The sequence below is a fragment of the Paroedura picta genome, chromosome 5, assembly GCF_049243985.1.
Source record: "Paroedura picta isolate Pp20150507F chromosome 5, Ppicta_v3.0, whole genome shotgun sequence".
NCBI classification, from domain to species: domain Eukaryota; kingdom Metazoa; phylum Chordata; class Lepidosauria; order Squamata; family Gekkonidae; genus Paroedura; species Paroedura picta.
Window position 1 is genome coordinate 112,523,380 of NC_135373.1, and position 16,699 is coordinate 112,540,078.

General features: G+C 46.2%; 1 protein-coding gene across 2 annotated transcripts in view; it reads right to left on the minus strand.

The window, feature by feature from the left end:
* WASHC1 (WASH complex subunit 1) overlaps positions 1-14,927 on the minus strand; it is a 51,274-nt gene extending 36,347 nt beyond the window's left edge. The window contains exon 1 of one of the 2 annotated variants that reach the window (XM_077339965.1): positions 14,771-14,927. The gene's annotated coding sequence lies outside the window, so the exon portion shown is untranslated. Of the gene's footprint in view, positions 1-11,629; positions 11,741-14,770 lie in introns of those variants that run through there. The other variant, XM_077339966.1, reaches the window with a different exon arrangement.
* Positions 14,928-16,699: the final 1,772 nt, after the last annotated feature.

Consider the following 16,699-nt stretch of genomic DNA (forward strand, 5'->3'; position numbering starts at 1 on the left):
CAATATTAAAAGCTTCATACATCTCAGTGCAACCACGCAATTTCTTTCAGATGTTAGAAGCAATTCTCCATGGGGGGTTATCCAGGAGAGGCCCCTATTGATATTAACTTTTAATGTTGTTTTTAATCTTGTTAGTGTGCACGTAATAATAAATATTTGTATTCTAATTTTACAGAGAATGAGGTGGCTGGATGGAGTCACTGAACTTAAATGGACTCCAGGAAATGGTAGAGGGCAGGAAGGCCTGGAGGATCGTTGTCCATGGGGTCGCGATGGATCAGACACGACTTCGCACCTAACAACAACAACATTCTAATTTTAAAATATTTTGTTGCCCAACCTTCGGGTTCCTGACTGTATTACACACATAACAAACAAATAATGATAATTATAAATAAATAAATAAATAAATAAATAAATCCATCCATCCATCCATCCATCCATCCATCCATCCATACATACATACTTTAAGATGCCACAACAACACTTGTGGTTGGTTGTCCTGGGCAGTCTCTCGCAAACACTGCACATTTTGTTTTTAGACAGCTGACTTGCAGCACACACACATGTGAACGTGCAAATACTGTTCTGGTGTGATTGTGCTATGCTATCGAAACTTATTTGCATTGGCCAGTCGATTACCGATCTTGCTTGCACGTGTTTATATCCGGGGACCACAGGAAGGGGGGGGGGGAGGAAGGCAGAAAAGCCCTGCAAGAGAAATGAGTAAACGATTCAGCAGAGCTACTTGGGGCGTGGATGGGTAGATGGATATATCAGCCTCCAAACCAAGGATCCCTCAAATTTGCATTTATTTAGAATATGCAAGGAGGTGTCAGCTACTTAGGTAAGTCAAAATTGAAGGGGGAGGGGAGGGGAGTGAAGAAGCCTATTTATATCCCGCTTTAATTAAAGTGTTCCACTGTGTTATTAAGCAGCAATCAAAGATGCAGATGGTGCTGATTTGATTGGCAAGAGTTTCGCTGCACTGAATAATAAGAAACTTTGCCCCTATAAATAGGTCTAATCATCCTTATCTGATGGGTGGCAGGAAGTGATGCGGGGGGAGACACGGCGGAATGCATAAGTACAGGTGTAATTAGGCCCTTGAGCAGACAGCTCTTCACAGCCCTCCTCATTACCTGCCGCTTGTCTAAGTGCAGCTCTGGTCCTCACAAGCCAAGCCTGGATGAAACCCTTCAGAGCCCGGATCGAGCTAATTTGAACAGCTTCCGCCTTCCCTTCCCCTGGGTATGCTGGCCGGCCACGTTCACCGTATAACCGGCTGTTCTGCAGCGATGAGGGCCAGGTGGAGTTGGCCTCTCAAGAGCTGAAGCCGGCCAGCTTGGCGTAGCGGTTAAGAGTTGCGACTTCTAATCCGGAGAGGTGGGTTTGATTCTTCCACATGCAGCCTGTTGCAGAGCAGTTCTGTCAGAGCTCTCTCAGCCCCACCCAACTCTGCAGGGTGTCTGTTGTGGGGAGAGGAAGGGGAGGCGATTGTATGCTTGCTTCATTCTTATGTTGCTGTGTCTTCTTTAGCTTACTTCTCATTTGTCTTGGGGCAGATTACTTAAAGCTTTTTGAGCTCAGCCCCCCCCCATACACACACACACACACACACACACACACACACACACACACACAAATGTGCAATGATTGCATTGTTGTGATCTCCCACTTCAGGTTCGTCTTCTATTGAACAGGTGAGTATGCAGAGATCCTTCCGCACATCCTGCTGTTGACTGCAATGGGCCAGAGGTTGCCATAATCATTGGCTGGGGAATGGGTTGTAGCCTAGAAGTCCTGCTTGTCACACAGAAGGTCCGAGGTTCAATCCCTGGCTTCTCCTGCTAAAACATCAGGTGGTAGGTGATGGGGAGAACTTTGACCAGAGACCCTGGAGAGCTACTAGTGGTCTGGTAGGCAATTCTGACCCTGATTCAATGTAAGGTAGCTTCCCATGTTTTTCACAAAGCCAGGGATTGAGAAAATGCACGTATAGAAACAGCCTCCCGCCAAAAAAGGCCAGAGGATCCTGTCAGAGAGCACCCAGTCCATTGAAATTGGGGCTGCCAATGGGGAAGAGGGTCTACTTAGAATCATAGAATCATTGGACGGGACCTCCGGGGTCATCTAGTCCAACCCCATGCAGGCCACCCATAACCCTATCGCTGACACTGTAACCTGCTACTCCTTTGTCTCAAGATCTCTTCCTCTCCCCCTTCTGAACCACAGAGGCAGCATCTGGATTGACCTATCCCAGGGGAAGGGGGAATGTTATCCACCATGGTTCAGAGTTGTAGAGAAACTATGGGTGATTCCGGTGACTTTTAAGTACTAGCTCACCAAACAACCCGCTGATGTAGCACCAGAGCAGAAACGTTCAGAATAATTTTTACTTCTTTTATTAAACACTTTTTGTATCTTGCTTCTGTCTGTCAATCAACAAAAATACAAGACTGGGTTCAAAAGGCTCTTAACCAGCGCGGTCTTGCACGATCGATAAAACACACACTTTCCGAGAAACTCAAGAAGCACTTCTACTCTGAAGAGGGCAGCGTTAGAAAAGCCCTGCAAACAGTGAAGGGGGGGTGATAAGACTCCACAAGCATATCTGTGTCTGCTTAAGCTGGCCGAATATTCACTCTCTGAAGGGTATTCCGGGAACAGAGATGAGGATGGGAAGTGTATTCCTTACCAAAACAAGAACAACCATCTCCTAACACATTCAAATCTCTCTGATTTTAGAAGAAGAAAAATAAGGTAAAGGTAAAGGTATACCCTGTGCAAGCACCGGGTCATGTCTGACCCTGGGGGTGACGCCCTCTAGCGTTTTCATGGCAGACTCAATACGGGGTGGTTTGCCAGTGCCTTCCCCAGTCATTACCGTTTACCCCCCAGCAAGCTGGGTACTCATTTTACCGACCTCGGAAGGATGGAAGGCTGAGTCAACCTTGAGCCGGCTGCTGGGATCGAACTCCCAACCTCATGGGCAAAGCTTTCAGACAGCTGCCTTACCACTCTGCGCCACAAGAGGCTCTTTAGAAGAAAAATAGTTGGTACTTATATGCCGCTTTTCTCTACGTGAAGGAGTCTCAAAGCGGCTTACATTCGCCTTCGCCTTCCTCTCCCCGCAACAGACACCCTGTGAGGGAGGTGAGGCTGAGAAAGCCCTGATATTACTGGAGAAGAAGAAGAGTTGGTTCTTATATGCTGCTTTTCCCTACCCAAAGGAGTCTCAAAGCGGCTTACAGTCGCCTTCCCTTTCCTCTCCCCACAACAGACACCCTGTGGGGTGGGTGAGGCTGAGAGATCCCCGATATCACTGCTCAGTCAGAACAGTTTTATCAGTGATGTGGGGAGCTCAAGGGCACCCAGCTGGCTGCATGTGGGGGAGTGCAGAATCGAACCCGGCTTGCCAAATTAGAAGTTGGCACTCCTAACCACTACAGCAAGCTTAAGTCAGGAACGATGTTACAATCGGCAAAGTCTCCTTTCACAACTACCCTACTTTCCCTGCCCACATTCGTTTTCTCAGAATCACACCTAGAGAGCATACCTACGTCGACTGCCAGGAAATCTCTGTAGAATACACTTAGCTCTGGCAACCCTATCTGACACCAGAGTGGAATAATTTAAAATCAAGGCAATTTAAATAATGATTGAAATTGCCAAGGAAAATGCGCCAGTTCCAATCAAGATGGGGGTTTCCATTTCAATTGCTACTATTCTATTCCACTGGCACCTGTGCGCTCCCCGAATGCAACCATTCTGATGGCACATGATGCTCGTGCGTAAAAGCTTGAGAATCGTACATCAGCCTAATGGCGCTCAGAAGAGAAGCGCTCGGGGTCTGTCTAAACAGAATAGTCGCAATCAGTTCACAGTCCTCTTAATTCCAAAGTGCCTAACTAACTCACTGCGAACGCCCCAACCCCACGTAAAAATCTTTATACGTTTCTTAAATGTTTAACTAAATATTTTGAGCACTGCATGAAATGATACCTATTAATATCACAGCAAACGATCAAATATTATCACCGTATTATCAAATTATGACACATCAAACGATTGTTAATTTATTGATGATCACCTCACCGAAGGGTCTTTTTTATTTAACAACATGGAGCCTTATTAACTGGTTGTCAAAAATTGCAGCTTAGAATCAATGTTCCGAATAATTTCCTGCTTTAGCCTGTCCAGTTTGGTGTAGTGGTGGTTAGGAGTGCAGACTTCTAATCTGGCGAGCCGGGTTCGAATCTGCCCTCCCCCACATGCAGCCAACTGGGTGACCTTGGGCTCGCCACAGCACTGATAAAACTGTTCTGACTGAGCAGTAGTATCAGGGCTCTCTCAGCCTCACCTACCTCACAGGGTGTCTGTTGTGGGGAAAGGGAAGGGAAACGTAAGCTGTTTTGAGACTCCTGGTAGAGAAAAGCAGCATATAAGAACCAACTCTTCTTCTCTTTTGTGGCTGCCCTGTTTTGATCCACAAAACGTAATAAACTATTGTGCTCTGTGACTGAGAAAAACAAATACCTGCAGTTTTCACTTTACATTTCCTGAAAGTCATGACTTTGGTTTGTAAAGAGATTACCCATTTGTATTAGGTTCAGATTGCATGGTTAACCCAGTTTTTTTTTTTAAAAAGAGAAAGATTACAGATATATTTTTAGATTCAAATGAGTAGCTGTGTTGGTTTGAAGTGGCACAATAAAACCAGATTCCAGTGGCACCTTTAAGACCAACAAAGATTTATTCAAGGCGTGAGCGTTCGAGTGCTTGCACTCAAAAGCTCACGCCTTGAATAAATCTTTGTTGGTCTTAAAGGTGCTACTGGAATCTGATTTTATTGAGATATATATTTTAAATGCATTTTAGAAACTCAGTTGTACCTGCCCGGTATAGCCTGCCCATTCCAAAATGTCACAGGATTGAACTGAATTTTCATTATTCAATGGCAAAATAACTAATTGGGCTTCTTAAAACCACCGCAACAGTTGGCACGGTCTCATTTTTAACCCCCTCCCCACAATCACCCTCCAAAAACTGTATCCTAAATGCGAGACCTGCAAGAACCGTGGCACATTATACCTCCCCTGTGTCTCCTGGCCGTGAAAGCCCCAGTGGGAGGGGCTGGCGGGGGACAAAATACCTTGCTTTTTTCGGCTGGTCCTTCCGTTGCCTTGGAAATCAATAAACTAGAAAATAGATGCAGGCTGGGCTGCTTTTGGCCGAGATTATCTCAGGCTGGGGTCATTGTGGAAATTTTTAAGAGATGAAATTGCTTTCCAGAAATTAAAAAAACGCCACCTTGCTTCACACACTTGCTCCCTAGCCACTTGGGCTCCAGATTCTGCATTACAGAATCTCTTAACAAAGGCTCCTGGGAGGGGGAAGAGGAGGACAAGAGTTATAACTCCTGTCTGCCATCTTTAATCTACCGGAAGCATTTACGTTCTCTGTCGAGACAGTTCAGCCTAAAAGGTAAAGGTATCCCCTGTGCAAGCACCGAGTCATGTCTGACCCTTGGGGTGACGCCCTCTAGCGTTTTCATGGCAGACTCAGTACGGGGTGGTTTGCCAGTGCCTTCCCCAGTCATTACCGTTTACCCCCCAGCAAGCTGGGTACTCATTTTACCGACCTCGGAAGGATGGAAGGCTGAGTCGACCTTGAGCCGGCTGCTGGGATTGAACTCCCAGCCTCATGGGCAAAGCTTTCAGACGGCTGCCTTACCACTCTGCGCCACAAGAGGCTCTCAGTTCAGCCTGGCTCCCTGTAACTCATAACTTCCCCCAATCAAGTCCCTTTTCGTTAAATTCTGGTGAACCCTGGCTCCCAACTAGACATATTCTTCACCTGAGCACCCAACACAAAACAAACAGTGGTATTTACCTGTGTGCTGTATGGTAGCCACCAGCTTCTGCCATGATTTGCTTGACCAGAGTCCCAGAACTCCCAGTGGGGAGCTGACCTGGAGTTGCCTTGCTCATTCCCCTCTCCCTTTTGTCCCCGTACTCTGGGGCCATCTGACTCCCCATCAAGTGGGTTGATGTGGCTGTGTCTTCCCGCCTGGAGGTGTCAACTGCAAACTGTACTACCCTGCAATCTGTCTGAGGAAGAGTGCTTGCACCCGAAACCTCACGCCTTGAATAAATCTTTGTTGGTCTTAAAGATGCTACTGGCCTCTGATTTTATTGTGCTACTTCAGACCAACACGGCTACCCACTTGAATCTGTGTTACCCTTTGATGATGAGAACCCTTCTGTGCGAAACTGAGTTGTGTAAAGAAGGGAGAGGAAATTCCGCCACTATAATTGCTCAATGCTTTTGCTTGTTTTGGTCTTCAACAACACAAGAGTCTTGTGAAGCCCTTTGTACTCTCCTTAATAAACTGCTGAGTTTCTAGCCAGAACTTTGAGTTTGCCTTCCTTGGGGACAAGACACGTGCTTTCCTTGTATGTGGGAGTGGGGAACAGTATATCTCCCCACATTGTTCTTCTCCACTGTTCTGCAGAAGTTAAACAATAAGCTTTCATTATGGAGGAAAATCTTTTGACTTTGATAGCTCACACTAGCCCAACCGGGGAAGTTAAGCAAGGTCAGCCCTGGTTAGTACTTGGATGGTAGACCACTAAGAAAGTCCTGGTTTGCTTTGCAGAGGTAGGCAATGGCACACCTTCATTTGTTGGCTTGTAAACCTAGGAGTCACCAGAAGTTGGTTACGACTTGACAGCAATGCACACCGCACACACAAACCTTCAGGGAACCGAACCATGCAGCAGGAAAGCCCCAAGGTTTGGGAGAAAGGATCACTTGTGATTCTCCCCTTGAGTTCCTTCCCCCATTGAGCCTCTGCTACTAGAATCCTGCCACTTTGGGTATCTGTAGGTCTATTCAGAGAGGCCCAAACCTCAGCTTCCTGGTTCACCTCAGCCAACATCTCATCAGGTGTCCTTTGGCTAGATTCCCTCTTGGCAGCACAACCTCCATCCATCCTATGAGAAGTCATACCACAATTGCACCTCATGCTGGCTATAAAGATTGCTGAGGTCCTCTTTTGCTTCCTATGCAGGTTATTCCAGCATGGTTGCTTTTTTAACTGATGATTTTACTCCTCTAAAGCAGTGGTCCCCAACCTTTCTGAGGTTGGGGACCGGCAGGGCATCAGGGCATCCCAGGCCGCAAGCTTGCGGCCTGGGAAGTTTTTTACTGCGGGGGGGGGGGGGGGCGGGGAGAGGGAGCCGCGGCCCGCAGGTTGGGGACCACTGCTCTAAAGCAATAATTAGAGCCTCTTGTGGTGCAGAGTGGTAAGGCAGCCGTCTGAAAGCTTTGCCCATGAGGCTGGGAGGTCAATCCCAGCAGCCGGCTCAAAGTTGACTCAGCCTTCCATCCTTCCGAGGTCGGTAAAATGAGTACCCAGCTTGCTGGGGGGTAAACGGTAATGACTGGGGAAGGCACTGGCAAACCACCCTGTATTGAGTCTGCCATGAAAACGCTTGAGGGCGGCACCCCAAGGGTCAGACATGACTCAGTGCTTGCACAGGGGATACCTTTAGCTTTACCTTTAAAGCAATAATTGTATACTTTTTGTGATGGGATAGCCTCTCCGATGCTGCCATTGACGCTGATTTTTATTGAGGACTCTTATTTTTGTAGTGATCACTAAAACCCCCTTGAGAACCTTTCTCCCAACACAGAACATAAATATTTCGAATATATACTGAGAAAAAAATATATCAGGTGTGCATCTGAGGAACCTTAATGGCCACAAATGTCACAAGTTAAAGATGAAGCCCAATAGATATCCATAGATATGCGAGCTCTTCAAGGATTATGAAGGCACCCTCAGGATATATCTACCCAATATGTTTAAATTGGGGTAATAGTTATTGCTTTTCCTTACCCTAACACCACACGGGGAAGCCCTGTCCTACATCACTTTTGCCATGGATCCTAGATGTATTTTTAAAGTGGTACAGTGCATGTTGCAACGCAGAGCCAGGCAAGGACATATTCTGCATCACAGTAAACTGGCTTGCACATTTTACAAGTGATCGCAGTTGTGGCAAGATGCAGCCAGTACCTTCCCACATCACAAGGGCGGGCTATCAGTCACAGCTATTCTCATGCACAGAAAGGGTTTCTGGTCTTAGAAAAGGTCATTTTGGAAAACTTATTAGATCTATTAGATTGGTCAGCCAGACTCCAAGTTCAAAACATTGAAATAGAACAAATTCATTCTTTTTAAATCACTTTAACATTAGAGGCTGAGTAAAGGGAGGGCAGTTGAAGAGAAGAACGTGATAAGAACCAATGGGATGAAATTAATTCAAAAGAAATTCCATCTAAACATCCGGAAGACGTTCCTGATAGTTAAGAGTTGTTCCTCAGTGGAACAGGCTTCCTCGGGAGGTGGTGGGTTCTCCATCTTTGGAAATTTTTAAACAGAGGCTGGATAGCCATCTGACGGAGAGGCTGCTTCTGTGAAGGTTCAAGGGGGTGGCAGGTTACAGTAGATGAGCGATTGGGATGTGAGTGTCCTGCACAGTGCAGGGGGTTGGACTAGATGACCCAGGAGGTCCCTTCCAACTCTATGATTCTAAGAAACCATTTTGAACATACCGAAGTCAAAGAAATCAATGGGCAGAACGTGATGTTATGTCTTCATTTTTGCCCAAACAGAAGCCATTCTTTTCAGAGCACTCTTAAGGCACAAGATTTAGCTTCCTTCCACCGGGCATCGTTCAATGGCTCGACATTTCACTTCACTGCAAAGGCTTTATCAGCGCAAAGGTTTGGGTCAGCACGAAACACTGTTTCCTGAGCCAACCCCTCCGGCGATGCGGGCTTTTGCTGCTGACTGTGTCACCGACCGCTTCCCCTCTGGAGTCGGCGCTTTTAACACCGCTGCAAATGTTATTAACGCCTCATTGATTCCTTTTTTTTAAAAAAAATTATTATTATTTTGAGCAGTGAAGAATTTTCACCATCGCAAATATATCCGTCAAAAGGGCGTTTGTCTTCATTTTATGAACATCGGGAAAGGAAGGGGGGTGTACATGTGTTTTTGACACGAAAAGCGGATCTCTCCATCTCACGAGGGCTCTCCTGCGGTTAGCTTTTAGTAATGAATTATTTCAAGCAGGTTCTGCCTGGAGGGCGAGGTCCAGCCACAAGCACAGAAAGACAGCCGGGTTTTCCAATTTATGGCAGCTCTACAGGGTTAACAGACTGGTTAGAGCAGTGGTTCTCAAGCTGGGGGTCGGGACCTCTTTGGGGGTCGAACAACCCTTTCACAGGGGTCTTGGAAGGGCAAGCAGTTTGGCCGGGGGGAGGGGGGGCGCCATCCACACAACAGCCTTGCGAGGTAGATCAAGACAGAGCGTTCGTCTGTCTGGAGCAGCGGAAAAGAGAGAGATCGGCATGGCGGGACAAGAGGCAGAACTGAACTGAGGAACCCTGGAAAAAACCCAACTTATATACAATCATGAACAATGGATCTTCATGCCATTGGTCAGTTTGGTTTAGTTTCTGTGAAAGAACACTTGCCTAATTTTATGGTTGGGGGTCACCACAACATGAGGAACTGTATTAAAGGGTCGCGGCATTAGGAAGGTTGAGGACCACTGGTTTAGAGCATGGTGAAGCTATTGCTTGTACTGCAAGTGGAAGGTGAAAAGTTAGTCTCGAGGAAGGAAAGTTCAAAATGGGAGGAGAGCCGGCACCTCCGTCCCATCAACGTCTCTTCGCTGAAGATGGACAAAGTTTCTTAATAAATTATTCCAAATTGGATTGGATTTTCAAGTTATCAACTTACTGTGTTCATTATTTGAACTGATACTTTGTGATAGGTGAATACCTCTAACTGGCTTCTCACCTGGGATTTAGTGTTTGGGGCCCTCAGTAACGTGAAACAGATCTCTATGAGGACATAAGGAGTTCTTTACATGCTACTCTGGAGCATTTTGTTGAACTCTGGTTTTCAAGGCAGGAGGCATTCAGAGCTGGCTTGCTGCTGCCCACTTCTGCATAACAACCCTGGGTTTTTCTTGGTGGTCTCCCACCTGAACGCCGATGACCTTGTGGGGAGAGGAAGAGAAGGGCGACTGTAAGGTGCTCTGGGACTTCTTCAGGCAGTGAAAATCAGGGTATAAAAAAACAACTTTTCTTAACTTCTGAGATTTGACAAGACTGAGGTTTGGTAGAAAGTTCCATCAAACAGCAGCCAACTTATGGCAGCCCTGGAGGGTTTTCAAAGCAGGAGATCAACTGAGATGGTTTGCCACTGCAACTCGGGACTTCCCTGGCGATCTCCGTTTTAAATACTAACCAGGGCCATTCCTGCTTAGCTTCCAAGATCAAGCTAACCTGGGTCATTTGGATCAGGGCAATTGCACTACATGGTGGCTGAAAGAGCTGCTAAGTTGCAGTCGATTTATGGTGAAATCTCATAGGGTTTTGAAGGCAAGAGATGTTCAGAGGTGGCTTGCCATTGCCTGCCCCTGTATAACAACCCTGAGTTTCCTTGGTGGTCTCCCATCCAGATACGAACCAGGACTGAACCTGTTTAGCTTCTGAGATCTAACAAGCTTTGCCTAGCCTGGGCCATGCAGTAATTCAAACATAATGGCAATCACGGCGCCCCTCAAAATCTAGATCAGGGGTGGCCAAAACCATGGTTCTCCAGTGGTCCATGGACTATAATTCCCATGAGCCCATGCCAGCAGGTGCTCATGGGAATTGTAGCCCGTAGACCTCTGGAGAGCCACGATTTGGCCACCCCTGATCTAGATATTAAAGACCCGGGTTCAATTCTTAATTGAGCTGCTGGCTCAGACAACACACTACTTCTCAGCGTTATGTTCTAAAGCAGTGGTCCCCAACCTTTTTATCACTGGGAACCGGTCAACGCTTGACAATTTTACTGAGGCCCGGAGGGGTAGTCTTTTGCCGAGGGACGTCACCGCCTGAACCCCTGCTCCGCTTGCTTTCCTGCCAGCGCCCCTGACTTCCTGCCACCCACTGAGGGGTGCTGCCAGCAGCAGCTGCACAGTGCCATGCTGAGGGGGAGCCCCAGCCATGGTGACCGCCAGAGATTATCAAAAGTGAGCTGGCGGCAGAGTGGCAGGGCATCCTCCAAGGCAGGAGCTGGGGAGGAGGATGAGGAGGAGCCACGGCCTGGTACCCACTGATTCACAGACCGGTCCCCGTCCCCGGAATGGGGTTGGGGACAGCTGTTCTAAAGTCAGAACAGTGATGATCTATAAGGCTCTAAATACAGCCCTTTGGTGAGTTATAATGCTAAAGAAACCAGCCAGCAAGTACGTACACACACAAAGAAAGCTCACAAAACTTTATCAGCCACCCAGCCCAAACAAACCTTGTGCTAATTACCTGTGGCACAAGAATAGCCTGAAAGAGAAAACAAAGGAACCAGCTTGCTCCTAATCCCCCCCCCCCCACACACACACACATACAGACACCCAAAAAAGCTGGTCTCGTAGAGAAAATTCCAACCTGTCATATGCAAGCCGCAGCTTTCACACTTGGGTGCCTTAGTGCAGAAATCAAATTTATAATAGTGCTCTGCTTAGGGAAGAGCTGTCTCCTTGGAACATGAACAAACCTGGATTTTTGCAGGCCGCAAAAGCTGTCAGCGCTTGTAAAACTTAGTCATCCCCTGGATCGATCAATCACTCTCTTCAGCGAGGAGTGCGAAGGATGCGGCTGGATATTACAAAGTAATATTCATCAGAGCTTTCCTGCAAGCCCCCAGCTGGAGACCTGAGTAATGAGAGAGCCAGCTTACATCCTGCAGCTTCTAATGCTTTTAATAGGAGAGGGGAGGGGGAGCCTCTCTGGAGCACTTACTATCTACATCACACAGTGGCAATGGCTCCCCTTGGGGAAGTTGCAATCCAAATCCCTTACTACGACTCCCTACCGCTGGTCCAACAAAACAAATGGAAACGGTTCAGATTATAGAACTTGGAACAAATTCAAGCGATGCATGCAGAAGTTTATTTTCCTTCCATTTTACTTCAACTGTCATGATCGGCTGAGAAAACAATTATCCAGTGATGGCTTGATAAGCCTGCCTCCACTGGATAAGTGCTGCATTTATGTGGTCAGGAAAGTTCCATTTACGGGATCTGCTATCTGGGCCCTGCGTATTCAACAGACCGCCTCTCCCAGTATGTCCCACTTTTCGGCTGCGGCCCCACCCTGGTGGAATGAGCTGCCAATTGAGACACAGGACCTGATGAAACTATCCAAGTTCCGCAGGGCTTGCAAAATTATGCTTTGCCACCTGGCATTTGATTGAGGCCAGAACGAACCAATTGTGAATAAAATCTACAGGCCTCCCTCCACTCATCTCTGTCATTCCCTTCGCCAAATCAGAACCAGAATAGCAACACCTATCCCATCTGCAAAATAGACTAAGAGACAGACTAGCAGGACCGGCAGTAGATACAGCCAAACACTGAAATGTTTTCAATGGTATTTTAACAGCGATTACATATTGATGCATGGAAGTTACGCTGTGAACCACCCAAAACTTGCTTGCGGGGAAGAGCGGTATATAAAACTAATAATAAACAAATTTTGCTGCTTCATTACGTGGCCACAACACAAGAACTGCCTCCTGTCTTGTAATGAACATGTCCCAGTGGATCAGGTCCAAAGTGGCTTTGCTGACCCTACATAACTGCCAACGCTTTCTTATGACGTTAACTCCTCTGTGATAGAGAGGTCTGCATCAATTTTCTTTTCAGAAATGGCTCTTAAGCTACACTGTAGCCAGCCTCCCAGACTATTTGGAGCTCCCTTGGAGGAGTTGCTGTCGTTAAATTTACCTGTCCAGGTTTTATACAGATTTCTCCCTGCAACATCAGAAATTTGCAATTCTTCCATAGCTGGTGGCTTTCTTTTTAAAAAGCTTTTAAGAACAAATGAACACTAACAGAGTTAGAATTTTGGCCCCTTGGTGAGAAGTAAATGGTTTTTTAAAAGGAACATTAAACTCTGCTCAAGACAAAAATACAAAAACACGTCTGTTGGCATTCCATTTTACCTTAAGCTTATAAAAAGGCAGACTCAGTGGGGAAGATCACTTGGATGTGTTCAATAACAGAATTAATAACAGTTCATAGTCTGAGGAAGAGTGCTTGCACTCGAAAACTCACACCTTGAATAAATCTTTGTTGTGCTACTGGACTCTTGTTTTATTTTTAACCATAGTGAACAGTGACTCGTGAAACCTGATACACTGTCACAAATTTGTTAGTCTTTAGGGTACCACTAAAGACTGTTGCTCTAACGCAACTGCCCATCTTTATTAAGTCCATGTCTACCCCACCCTTTTTCTAAAAAGCTCAGAGCACCATACAACATTCTTTCCTCACCAGATTCTCAACCCTCTGTTGCTCCAGGTAAACAATCATTCCTTAAGAGGTTGGGTTTTTCTTGGGGTGGTGGCAGCAGCGGTGGTTTTTCTTCTTTTGGTGACTGTATAGTCTTACTTTCCTGCACGACTAAGGGGGTGCCCCCCCCCCAGTAGACAGGTACTTCTACTTGTCTGTAAGTGCCCTGGTTTAAAGTCAACATTAATGTTTTAATGCTGATGATAATGTATTTATTATGCATTGGTTTTAAAATCACCCCAAGCCAGCTTGCTGGCAGGAGCGGTCTATAAATCCCTAAATAAATAAATGCCAGATTCCACAGCTAGCACAAGGCACTCAGTGTAACAGAAGCAGCAGCAATAACCACAGATTTTATAGTAGCCCAGATTCTGAGAACTGTGGCCTGGAAAATATCAAGATATCTCATAACATGTCACTACACAATCAGCACGGCAGATGAGTTTAAAAAAATGTGTGAGCAAAGGGATCCCCACTTGTCATTAATCTTATTTGGACAATCCTGGGCCACCCATTCACTCATGGGCATGTAACTGAGGCCAGGAGCACCACGAATACCACTCTGAGCTGCTTGGTAAAAAGGCACGATAAAAAAAAAATAGTGAAAAGCAAAAGGAGAACAAAACCCAAACCTCAGAAAACATGTCATTAACCCAAAGGTTGAGCACGAATATATATTAAGATACAAATATTTATTAAATGAATTTTTAAGATTTTTAAAAGATGAAAACATAAGAATATTGCACATAGTCTCAGCATAGACCACACAGGTTTCAGCCCAGAGGGTCTTCAACAGGGGACAAGTAAATTCTATGAACACATATAATAACACCAGGCATCCACAAGACCGAGCTGAAGCTACCAGCAATATGCAATGTGCAATAGAATAATAATTTCAGACATGCAGCTCACAATCAAAAATCAATATAGTCAAGGACCACCGTTCTGCCAGAGGCCAAGGTTCAATCCTGAGCGTGCAAACCAAAAGAAATGCAGGATAACAACGCAGACAAACAATTCCCTCCTCCCCCGCTCGGAGAACTACAGTTCCCAAATGCCCCTGAGGGCAAAGAAGGGCTATGAAGTCGGGTCTCTTTTCCAGAAAGAGAAGGAAAACCATAAGCAGGAACACCCCCCGGCTAAGACCAACGTCCCCTTAAGCATCCTAAAATCGCTTCTCGCGCCCTCCCCGGCATCCGCCCCATCTAAATAGATCATTCCCACCCACACCCTCCTCCCCGAAATAAAAGCAACGCCCACGGGAGCCCCTCGCAGCAGCCATTTTGCAGCGACAGCTGCTGCACGGAGGGAAATCCCGGGCAAGAAATGACGGCGGCGCTTACCTGCCCCAGGGAACTTGAGCCCGGCGGGGTCCGCAGCACTTCCGCCCGTACAATCGCAAGCTTTGCGGGCCTGCCGGCTCAGCGGAGACGCACTTCCGCCCTCACGAGGCGCCTCTTCGCTACGGGCTCACAGCAGGGCCATACTACCGGATATTGCAACCGCACGCGCTATATCCGCAGAGCAAAACGTGGGTCCGATGGCACCTTTAAGGATGGCAAAGTTTTAGTCAAGGTGGGGGGTTTGCCTGCACGCGAAAGCTCCCGCCTGGAATAAGACTTTGTGGGTCTGAAAGGTGCCTTTGGACGCACCTTTTGCTCTGCTGCTTCAAAGCCGCCTGAACCTGGCTTTCTCTGCGGGGCTCTTGGGCGGCTCTGGGTTCCTGTTCCTCTCCGTTGCCTTATTAGAGAGAGAGAGAAAGAGAGAGAGCTCTGAAGAAATGGGTTGCCAACTCGAGGTTGGGAAATTCCTGGAGATTTGCGGGTGAAGGAAGGGACCTCAGGCGGGTGGAATTCCACAGGGTCCATTATTATTATTGTTGTTGTTGTATGTGATTATTATTAATGATGATTTATTTGGTATTAATGTATTTGTTGCCTGCCACTCACAGCAAGCCGTCTCGTGGCGGGTTGCATGATAAAAACCCCACACACAACAATAAAAACCCTATTAAAACCCCCATTAAAATTAATACTTAGACAGGATATTTTCAGTGACGGCACCTCCTCTCTGGAATGTCTGCCCCTTTGGTAGCCAGCTTGGTGCAATGGTTAAGAGCGGCAGCCTCTAATCTGGAAAGCTGGATTAGATTCTCCACTTCTCTTACCCATGCAGCTAGCTGGATGACCTTGGGCTAGCCACAGTCCTGTTAGAGCTGTTCTCACAAAGCAGTTCTCTCAGAGCTCCATCAGCCCCACCTACCTCACTTTAAGAGTGACTCCTTTGGGTAGTGAAAAGAGAGGTATAAAACCAACTGTTCTTTGTGGCTCACCTAACACCTGACATAGTGTGGCACCAGGCCAAAGCATTTTTCCATTACTCAAGCATTTAGCTATGGGACTTTATTTTTTAACCTGTGTTACAGTTAAATTCAAGTAGATAGCCATGTTGGTCTGAAGTAGCACAACAAAATTTGTGTCCAATGGTACCTTTAAAACCAACAAAGATTTATTCAAGGCATGAGTTTTGTATGCATGCACACTTCCTCAGTGTACTTCTGGCTCGAGGTCTGGTTTATGGAGGTTTTTAAGCATAATGGTTGTTTTATGTTGTGTGTATGCTCCTAACTTTTTTTTTAATTGCTTATTTTTACGATTCTATCATGTTGCTTTTACTGGTAATCTGTCTCCAGCAAGATGTTCGAGAGATGGCAAATAAATTCCAGCCTAAACAAATCTCAGTAAATCTTTTGAACTTATTTTGGAGCAGTCTGTAGGACAAGCTACCAGGTTCTGCCAGACTGTTTTGTCATGCACAGTTAAAGCGGTTCATTGTGCCTTATATAAATTTCATCCAAAACATAATTCAAAGTGCTACCAATATACCGGAGAGTACTGAAAAGACGCAGACTTTAATTATCAAGGATAAATGAGCTACATGCAAAAAGAACAAGACGCCTGAATTTAGGGGAAGTGATATTGGCTTTGCCGGTATCGCTTCTGGAAAGGATTTAGAGCTTATGACGAATAATAAATTTATAAGGCTATGTTGTCTTCAAGACCTGAGAAGTTATTGAATTGCAATAACTCGGCAAGAGTGGGATTAATCTGCAGTGCTTTCTTCTGCTAGTCTGAGCATCACAGTTCAAGGAGTAGGAAGTTAACTCATTGCATGATGAATCACATGCATCCATTTTGCAGCGCTGGGAAGCTGTCGCTAAGCATGGTTTTCCAGTGAATGCGCTCACAGCTATTATGCACAGTCAGCTAATA